The 10,921-nt window shown below is 36.9% G+C and overlaps 1 long non-coding RNA gene across 2 annotated transcripts in view; it reads right to left on the reverse strand.

Annotated features, from left to right (window-relative positions):
• LOC110309935 overlaps nt 1-10,921 on the reverse strand; it is a 28,768-nt gene that overhangs the window by 13,806 nt on the left and 4,041 nt on the right. For both annotated transcript variants that reach the window (XR_002379771.1, XR_002379772.1), the window contains exons 2-4: nt 2,035-2,088; nt 1,531-1,566; nt 1,269-1,377 (exon numbers count right to left, since the gene is read on the reverse strand). This is a non-coding gene — a long non-coding RNA (uncharacterized LOC110309935). The remainder of the gene's footprint in view (nt 1-1,268; nt 1,378-1,530; nt 1,567-2,034; nt 2,089-10,921) is intronic.

Below are 10,921 nucleotides of genomic sequence, written 5' to 3' on the forward strand. Positions count from 1 at the left end.
ATGGTTTATTCAGCAATAGGGACTTTACTTCTATCTCTAGGGACAACCTAGGGCAATAGTAATAAACTATAATGTTCTGGGGCTGTAGTCTCCCAAAGATGATCAAGTGACAAAATAAGTTCATCACTTTATAGTGACTCATGGATTTGTATTTTAAAGGTTTACACTTCACATGCCTTTCTACCTTTAATAATTTAAAATAAATTGAAAATAATTTAAAATAAATTGAAGTATATCATTTAAGTAACACTATAGTCCAAAATAAAAGAAACCCCTAAAAATTTACCAACAATACCCAAATTATTAAGAGAAATTTGGCTAATTATCAAATAAGCTTATTTTGCTTTCTATTTCTTTTAGTACCAACTTGCAGTAATTTAATATTTTAAAATTTCTATTATTTAAACATTTTCATTATCTAAAGCATAATAGTAAGGATACATGTTTGTTTATTATAGTTCTCAATAGAGTGTTTTTTGGAAGAAAAGCAATTTTGCATAGCTTCTGGAAATAATTGTTTCGTCTATTTACCTTTGTTACTTAGAATCCTAAAAGCTCATTTTATATGAGGAAATGTATTGTTTTCATAAAAATGTGGAGACATTAAATAATTGAAATATCTATGCATAATTTAGATAACTGCTTTCAGAAGATCCCCTGTTTGATGGAAGCAGGTAAAAGGGAAATTAAGTGCTGTGTATTGTTAGACAATTGTGTTTTCATAAATTTGTGGCATGTTGTGATAATTTTCACAAATCTGTCAATAGTAGCCCAAATTACCAGTGCCACTATGAAAAATCTATGAAGTACTTATGAAAATTGCACTATTTCTAATTTGTATATTGGGATAGATTCAATTACAGCTAGTCAATTTGAACATTAAGATAGTATATTCAATTTTCAATGCCGATATAAGCCACAGGAAGGCCTCATTTCCATCTCATATGGTATCAAAACACTTAGTCAAATGAGGAAATAAATGGAGAAAAACGAAGATGTGGGAGGCCAGCCCAGTGGAAGCCATTCACTCAACTCCTGCCATGCTGTAGGTGCTAACAGCACATGAGAACACTTAAGTGTATGCACAAAAGTAATTAATTTCTCAAGACAAACTGAACTTCTCTAGATTTCCCACCTTAAATAAAACAGCTAGAGTAAGAACCATATTTGGAAACATCTAGACCTGACAAAGTAGCATGGTAAAATGCTTTATTATATAATGTCAGCAGAGTCAGAGATAGTATTCTATAAGCAAATGCATTACTTACTTGCACACTAACTCTTTCAAGTGCCTTGAGTAAAGCGTATCTATCATTATTCATATACCAGTTTAGGTTCAGGTTTTCAGCAAATGAGTTCTAGTATATTTCTATTGTGCTACCAAGAGAGAGGTAAAGAAAAATCAAATAATATAATATCACAAATCAAATCAAGTTTCCAGCCCTCCACCCCCCAAAATTCTGATTTTTAGAAGAGTAAATGCAAGATTGTAATAGCAAACTGTATGGTGGTCTGTAGTCAGATTTGTACCTCCAGTCTTTGAGGGTAGAAAAGTTATTCAGACACCTAAAAAACAAATAGAGTCTGTGTCAGTAGAACTGCAATTTTATATTCTGTAGTTCTAGTGGTTTGAAAACAAAGGTCATCTTTGAAATATGTATAAAGGTAAAGATAATTAAAAGGAATAATTATGTGTAAAAGATAATAATATGTCTTCATATATTAAATTCAGAATGCTTCTCCCATCCCCACACAAAAGTTTCTTATTCTATTGGTGCATGTGGAAATGGCATAAATGAATTAGATAAAGGAGAAGCCTGTCACATCTGTTTTCCAGCTCCAAGTGAAGGCCTATGGATGAGACTGCACAATGTAAGTGTCCTTCAAGACAATTGCTACACTAGTAACATATGTCTGCTGTTGTGACATCTGAAGAAACAACACCTCCATTATCCTGACACTAGGAAAACATTTTCTGAGGACTTTATACCCAAGCTGAGGTATGAGGGGTGAGTTTTCTTCCAGTTGGCTTACCTAAGAACTATCAAGCTGTTTCCATGGATGGGGAAGGAATCACTGTAGCTGCATCTGAGAACAAAGGAAGGTGGACAGGGATGTGAGGATGTCACATCATGGGGTAAGCAGCTTTGGTAATCACTTCTGCTCCCTTTTAAGAATTCCCGGTGTATTTGCACTGTTGTCATATCTGAGAAGCCTCTCATTCATATCTACCTGCACATTTCTTCATCTGGAGTAGAGATTAATATGAAATGTGACTTCAAAGGTCTGAAAATTATTTGAGAGGAAAGTTGACCTCATATGCTATTGTATAAAATAATGATCACATAAACCATTTTGGAGAGCTCCGTGATAAATGTTTGCATTTGTTGCTTTTCTTTATATATATTTAATTATTTATATTATAATATTATATTATAATAATTTATATATATAAATATATATTTAATTAGGTATTTTCCTCAATTACATTTCCAATGCTATCCCAAAAGTCCCCCATACCCTCCCCCCCACTGAAAAGCATTTGTTGCTTTTCAAGTTAAAACTTCTTATACCCCAGTACAGGGGAATGCCAGGGCCAAGAAACAGGAGCAGGTGGGTAGGGGAGCAGGGCGGAGGGAGGGTATAATAAACTTTGGAATAGCATTTGAAATGTATATAAAGAAAATATCTAATAAAAAATAAATAAATAAACTCAATTAAAAGGCTTCATAAGTGTTGCTGTTGATCAGCTGTAGACTCAGGCACTGAAACTCTAAATAGGCCACAGTGGCAGTTACAAAATCTGTAGAATCTAATACACATAAAATAGTAAAGAAGAAATGATCTCTAGAGGCTGGTAGACACCACATCAGCTGAACCAAGGCAATGAAAGATTTTTTTTTATTTCCTGTAAACAAAGGAATTGGGGATTTGCCCATTCACTGGGATAAAATGAAAGACCTACCTGGGAGAAAAATAAAAAATGTGGTGGCACAGAGCTGATAGTTTGAACAAAGTCAATAATATCAAAGCCTTAAAACAAGTTCCAAAATTTTGAAGTCAAAGAAAAAAGGAAGAGAGGAGACTGACAATATTAAACATGACTGAGTCTTTGAAATGGTAGGGGTTTGTGGGCTACTTTATTTAATTTCACTGTCAATGACCATTGAAATACTCCCCTACCAGATGGAACAACTGAAACAAACCACGTAACATCCATCTTCCACAAAGAACTTGACCTTTGCTTTTTAATCAACAACTGCATTACTGGTCTGTGTCCTAAGGAGCCATGAGATTCTCTACTCATCCTGTGAATCTGGTCCTTCTTGCTAATGATTTGATCCTGGGATAAAATTCAGTGAGCTGGTGTTTGATATGGAAGCAGAAAATGATAAATAAATTAAAAAAGGCATATTCTACAAAAAGTTCTTCAGACTTGTAACTCATAACAACCCAGGAGAAGGAAGCCTGTTTGTTTTAGATGCTCTCTCCCTCCCTATGCACATGCTTGCCCTTCTTTTCCTCCTCCTCTTCTTTTCTTTAGAAATGAAATGCCAAATATGGAGACTCTATCTAGGCAACAAAGACTCTGGTCCTTTGATATATTTAGTTCAGTGATAGTATAACAACAGGAACTAGGGTTAGATATATAACAGTCATTTAACATAAATCTTGCATACTAAACTTGAGTTTTTAGATTGATAATAAGTTCAATTTTTCCCCTAAAAGGTCATAGTTATGTAGGAAAGTCTATTTAATAATTGAATATATCCTATAGCTGTAATTTTGTTTTCCTATATGCTCATATTTACTTGTTTGATTGTTTTAATTGGTTTATATAGGATGCAACCAGAATGTATTCATTACAAATATTTGAAGTATAGAGGGGAGAGATTCTGGAGACCCTCTCCTAGAGGAAGGACTGGCAGTTAAGAATGGTTGTAGGAGAGGAACCCATTCTCATCAGTGATGAAACCACTGGTTCCTACACATTATACAGTGGATAGCCTCACGCACATGTCCATTTAAGTGTGCAAAATTTAACAAGAATATGTTAATTAAAAAAAGTTCTCTGGTTTCTCTCAGTTGCTAAGGGCTTTTATTTTGCAGCAAACATAGATGAATGGGGTCGTTCTTTGGACCTTAATGTTTTCCATCATTCCAATGATTTTTAAGTGTACTAAGAAAAAGTACTAGAGGCAAAGTGGACCAAAGACACAAGATCATCAAATTCTTACAAAAATGAAAACACAAGAGAGAGAGTGGAGCTCAACAAACCTTGGTCATCAATGTATAACTATTCCCCCTAAATGGTGTATAAACAAAGAAATGAAAACATTTCATCAGAGTGGATCCCAGCTCCTGGGTTAAGAGGAAGTACTCAGGACAGGCAGGGTTGGAACACAGAGTTTCCAGGTGCTGCCGTGAGAACAGTGGGTAGACTACCCAGTCCTATCCACTTTATTACTCTAAGTTGAAAGTCGCTTGATTGAAGCTCCTATACATAGCATCTGTGACTTTTATACATAGATAGAGTCCCTCTTCCTTATTTGAGTCATGTAGGATAAGCCACAAACTAACTAAGCCTGCTTTTTTAAAGTGCAGGATGTCCCTGCCCCAAGAAACCATTAAGAAAAGAAACCCTGTGGTTTTTGGTTTTCTTTTTGCTTGTTTGTTTGTTTGCTTGCTTGCTTGCTTGGTTTTTCCTCTTGGGCCTGAAAGTCTTTGTATTATAGGTCTATCATATGAAAATGATGCTTCCTATATTCCTCTTCAAGTTTCTCTCTAATTTCTTCACCCCGGGCCCCTACCTCTCCAAAAGCAACAATTTAACAGAAGGTAATATCTGAGAAATCATGTGCAGTTCTCTTCAGCATACAAGTAGGAGACACACTTTGAGGAGCAGCTTTCCATTGCCTACGTCATCTGTATCTCATATTTCATGGTGTCTTGGTTTATTTTCCTGTTGCTGTGACAAGATATTCTGACAAAGCAAGTTACGAGAGAAACAGTTTATTTGAACAAGCACTTCAGGGGAAGTCCATCTCAGCATAGAAATGAGCAGAATGGATGCTTGAAACAGGTGCTCCCATCTCATTCACAATTGGGAAATAGAGAGGGATGATTGAATGCTAGTGATTAGCTAACTTTCTCCATAATATTCAGTCTAGAATCCTCTGCCCATAGGATCAGCCCACCCACATCAATTAACGTATTCATGGTGATTCCCCACAGGCATGGCCAGAAGCCCTTCTCCAGGTGATTATAGATTGACAAATGAAAAATTTATATAATCTGGTATCAGGGAATGACCCACCACTTCCACAGTAGCCTGTTTCACTCTTGGCCTCAAACAGGTACTTGTCCAGGGTCAAGTATAGCCTACTTAGAGACAGAATTTAAATTTGCTTAAGTTTGTCATGTGTCGAAATTTTTAACCACAGTATTAAAGAGCAATCTGAGTCTAGATTCTCAATATCAAGGCATAGATAATACAATGGAAGCTGTACAGAATCTGAGATTATAGACTACAGGATGCTAACATAAATGTCAAAGTAGAAATTAAAAAGAAAACAGTGGGGTGTGTGTGTGTTCTATGTTGTTTATGACAAGATTAGAAAGTCTAAGAAAATCAATTTATAAACGTATACATCAAATAATGATGTTATTGTTTCTTTATATAAAAGTATGAGAAGGGACACATTCTCTGAAAAAATGAACACAATAACACTATTAAATAAGAAAAAGATGTAAGTATGATGCAGCCATATAATACTGCCTAGCCCCGCAAGTTTGATATGAAACACTATAAAAACAGAGTTTATAGGAAATGGCCTTAGAATTTGTCTATAAGGTATATATATATATATATATATATATATATATATATATATATTACAAATATGAAGAATTACTGTTTAAATAATATAAACACAACACACCTTATGCAAAAGAAGAGACTAGGACTGGAGAGGTGGCTCAGGGGTTAAGAGCACTGACTGCTCTTAGAGAGGTCCTGAACTCAATTCCTAGCAAGGATACAGTGGCTCACAACCATCTGTAATGGGATGTGTAATGGGATATTCTAGTGTGTCTGAAGACAGCTATAGTGTACTCATAAAAATAAAAATAAATAAATCTTTTTTATTTTAAAAGAGACTAGTTCTTAATTTCCTTTTGTAGCAAGGCTTTGGTTGGCCAAGTTTTGCACATAACATCTAAAGTAAACTGGAAGAATACAAATTCTTATCACATTATCTACCCTAGAAGTATGCAATGCATCTATAGACACTACTTTGATCCTTCTTTAAAAGTCAATCTGCAGGTAATTTACTGGAAAAATGGAGGGAATACACAAAGGAGCTTTGATCCAAAGTAAAATATGTGGAGAGATCAAAGGGTGACATTGCATAGAGAAGTATGACAAATTGAACCCACTTCTGAGGTCAATGATTCTCCCATTTGCACAAAGTAAGGAGTTTGTCTGAAATGGGGGAGGTAGTGGGGGTGGTCTGTTTGATCACTTTCCTCAGGTGTTAAGGCAAGGCCAGGTATAACACTGAAAGTTAACCTATTGTTTTAAACTCAGCACTCCTGGAGCTTGAGAACAGAGCAGGAATTCTGCCTTCTATGCTACATAGGTGAGAGACAGCCACCCAGCCGTGGGAAGCGACTACCAGGAGGCCTATGTTAAACCAGGAGGCTGCCTGCAGGCTACAAGGAGTCCAAGGGGTTGTATGCCTGACTTAAGTGGCTCAGAAGGCTTTTTCAAGTAATCATCTAGGGGATTCAATAGCATTGAGCTGGAGGTCAGGGAATGGATCAGTGTTATCTGCTTAATGATTACTTTCATGGAATTCCAGACCTCTGAAGCACCAGAAGAGTTCTTGACCTTGACATCTGCAGCTGCATCCCTCCAGACTGAAAGATAAATGGTGGTACATTTTAAAGATTCATGGACAGGTTCACCTGTGCAGCTCACGATGTAGATGTACTCAACCCACTCACATTTGTAGCAATTCTTTTGGCTCAGATACCTTAATCATCAAAAATTGAGAAGTCACAAAATGTGGCACTGTGAAAGGCAGCCTGTTTCCTGGTTGACCTGGGTTTAAACCCCAAAGACCCAGTAGATAACTCTGCAAGGGACAAAAGAGTTTGCCACACTTCCAGGCACCAGAATCCTGACACAAGGCCCCAGATCCATAAATCAGTGGTCATCAGTCACCTAGAGCAACTGCCCAAGCTCTTGGTATTCTGTCTGGACTCCACCCCTACAGTTACCTGGCAACAGCCAGGTAGGCCTGGCCCACTATACAAGGGGCTGCTTACCCCCTCCTCCCTCTCTTACTCCTGCTTCCTAATTGCTTCTCTCTTGCCCTCTTGCAAACCCCTCTCTCCGCATTCCCTTACTCCCTTCTTGCCACATGGCCATGGCCGGCCTCTACTTTTCTACTCTTTCCCTCTCTCTGCCTTTCTCTGCCTCTACTCCATGACAGTAAATGCCTTAAACGACTGTCTTCTCATCAGGACCCACTGTGCTGGAGCAATAGAGCAGGTCCTTCTCAAAAAAGTCTTATCTCACGCAGAAGGCCTCCCTGCGTTCTCAGACATGTTCTCCACCAAGCCAAGAAGCTATCTACCTACCAAGCCAAGGACTCTTCTCTCAGAGGGAACCAGCCGGAATTCTCCTGCCCTTTTCCCTTCGCCCTGGACTAGAGCCTGCCAGTGGGCCCATACTCTATTCTCAGATCTTCCCAAGGGCCTGAGACTCCCGCAGACTGTGCTTCTCCACCCCTGGAGCTGGGTCCTGCTGCTCATTAGAGCCCTATGTCTGGCAGCAGCGTGGGGTGCACACAGTCAAGCTCCCCATGTCTTCCTCCAAGAGTAGTCCTAGTCCTGTAGTGTCCCGAAGGGACACCATTTTAACCCACAACAGAAGGGTAAGAGAACCTGCACAGGGCAGACCACCAACCTAAGTGGGATCACCACACGGCTATGGTATGTAAACAAGGGAAGCTACAAAAAAGAGAGACAAGGCTCTGGTGGTCTGATGGACACCAGACACTTTTCCCATTACAGAGTCAGCACTGGCATGAGTCACAGGAAACATAATTGTGTACTTTAAAATATTTATAAAACTATTATGCTTTTTATTTTTCATTATTTATCTAATTTATTTGTATTGATTTTTTTTTATTCTCAAACATCTCCATTATACCTTTAGTAGAAATTTGGCTTTATATTTTTTAAGTTTCTCTCTCTCTCTCTCTCTCTCTCTCTCTCTCCTAATGTGTGTAGTGTATGTGTGTGTGTGTGTGTGTGTGTGTGTGTGTGTGTGTGTGTGTCTGCCTGCCTGCCTGTCTGTCCTAGCTTGTTTTATTCCTGAGATAAATAGAATGACCATGAGCAACATGGGAAGGAAGAGAGTATTTCTCCATTCTGAAGGGAAATGAGGGCAGGGACACAAATCTATAATCTGGAGGCAGGAAATGAATCAGGGGTCACGGATGAAGTCTGTTTTCCAGCTGCTCAGCTTGCTTTTTTTTTTTTTTTTGATTTTTATTACATATTTTCCTCAATTACATTTCCAATGTTATCCCCAAAAGTCCCCCATAGCACCCCCCACTTCCCTACCCACCCATTCCCATTCTTTTGGCCCTNGCATTCCCCTATATTGGGGCATATAAAGTTTGCAAGTCCAATGGGCCTCTCTTTCTGGTGATGGCCGACTAGGCCAGCTTTTGATACATATGCAGCTAGAGTCAAGAGCTCCGGGGTACTGGTTAGTTCATATTGTTGCTCCACCTATAGGGTTGCAGATCCCTTTAAAGGGATCAGCTTGCTTTTTTAATACAGTTCAGACCATTGCCCACAGGTGGCACCATCCAGAGTGGGCTAGATTCCGCATCTTAATCACTTATCCCAAAAATGCTCCATAGGCTTACCTACAGGCAAATCTGATGGTGGCATCTGCTTCAATCTTTCTAGGTGACTCTAGCCTGTGACAAGCTGATAAAACACTAACACATTCTTCTTACATTTATCTACATTTTTTAGAAAGAAATTTAAAAGGGGAATTTTCCCCCTTTGGTTACTTCTTTTAATACCCTACAAGATAATATGTTTCATTATGGAATTTTCAAGCAGGTATCACTACACTTTGTTCTCACAGTTTGCCCAAAATGCTGAACTTCAAGGCACTACATATCTCCCTCCAGGCTGGTTAAGTTGGCTGTATAGGAAGGTTAAATTTCTTGTAATCCTGTTCAGTCATTATTGAGTATATTTCTGTACCACTGAAGTCCTACTTAGAAAATGCTTACATAAATCTTGAAGAATTTTATATCTGCTTTCCTCTATAATCTCAAGGATCCATCAGTTAAGTTCTTCAACCCATCCTCAATTAAGCAAGACATAGATGTGGAGAGTGAGACCTAGATTTATTCCTCTATAGGAAACCCCACTTTTCCCAGAACCATTTGTTAAAACAGACATTGTTTTTCTGCATTTTATGTTTTAAAAAGAAATAAAATTGTATTAAATGAGATCATACCTAGAGCTATAACTAAGTAATTTTACTTTATTATAAATTAAGGGCAATATAAGTAAATATTCATTTCTATTATATTTTGAAATCATAATAGATAAATCAGCTGTGTTTAAAACATTACTAAGGTATCTAAAATAACTAGCAAGTTTTTCTTCTTTCTCATTTCTGAGATGGTAATTTATTACAATGTTTCTTCCTTCTTTATTCCCTACAAATCTTTTCATATACTCCTCCATATTCTCCTTCAAATTCATGGCCTATTTTGCCATTAATCGTTATTATATGCATGTGTCTTATATACAGATATATTCCTAAATATAAGCTGCTGAATTCACATAATGTTATTTGTATGTATGGTTTCAGGACTGACTCTTTGTCACTGGACAGCCATTTGGTGTGTTTGTGGTCAAAAACTAGGTTGGCTGTAACTTTATGGGTTAATATATTTTTTATTTTTTTAAATAAAATATAAGTTTTTATATAACATTTTATAAATTTTATTTTTTTTAATAAAAATATATTAACTTATATTTTTTAAATAAAATATAAGTTTTTATATAACATTTTATAAATTTTATTTTTTTAAATAAAAATATATTAACCCATAAAGTCCTTTTTTCTATTCCATTGTCTCCATGTCTGTTTTTGTTTTGTTGCTGTAGTCCTGTAGTATAATTTCATACCAGGTATTGTGATATCTCCATTATCAGACAACACCCAATTTTTTTTCTTTGCTTGCCTTGGTTTGGGTTCTGCTTCTTTATAATTTTATGCTTGTCTTTAGAATCCCCAAAAGATAAGATTGTTATTTAGATTTTTATAGGGACTGTATTAAGTCTTTTTTTCACTTTCAGCAACTCTGTTTTCCCAATGCTATTTTTTCCCCAATCCATTAGCATAGGAGGTTTTGCCATCTTTCTTCTTCTAGTGTCTTCTCCACTTTCTTTAGGAAGGAAGTTTTCATTGTAGGAGGTATTTTGCCTTCATAGTTAGGTTTAGGTTCATTGCTGGATGTCTCTTCTATAGTCTATTATGAATGAAGTATGTATTTATGTGCATGTCTATGGTATGGTGCATGTATGTGTATGTGTTACTTCTATGCAAGTTTGTGGGTGTGTGTACTGTATAATTTCATATGGAAGCCAGTATAGGGCACTGGCTTGAAACAAAGTATCTCATTGAATCAGAGGCTCAATATTTTATTTTTACACAATTGGCAGGGCAGTGAGTTCTTGTGATATATTTTTTTTTACATATAAAACTATTTTTTTCATTACATCTTTACCTCAATTACATTTCCAATGCTATCCCAAAAGTCCCCCATATCCTCCCCCCTACTTCCCTACCCACCCTTTCCCATTTTTTTGG

The sequence above is a fragment of the Mus caroli genome, chromosome 14, assembly GCF_900094665.2.
Source record: "Mus caroli chromosome 14, CAROLI_EIJ_v1.1, whole genome shotgun sequence".
Lineage (NCBI taxonomy): Eukaryota > Metazoa > Chordata > Mammalia > Rodentia > Muridae > Mus > Mus caroli.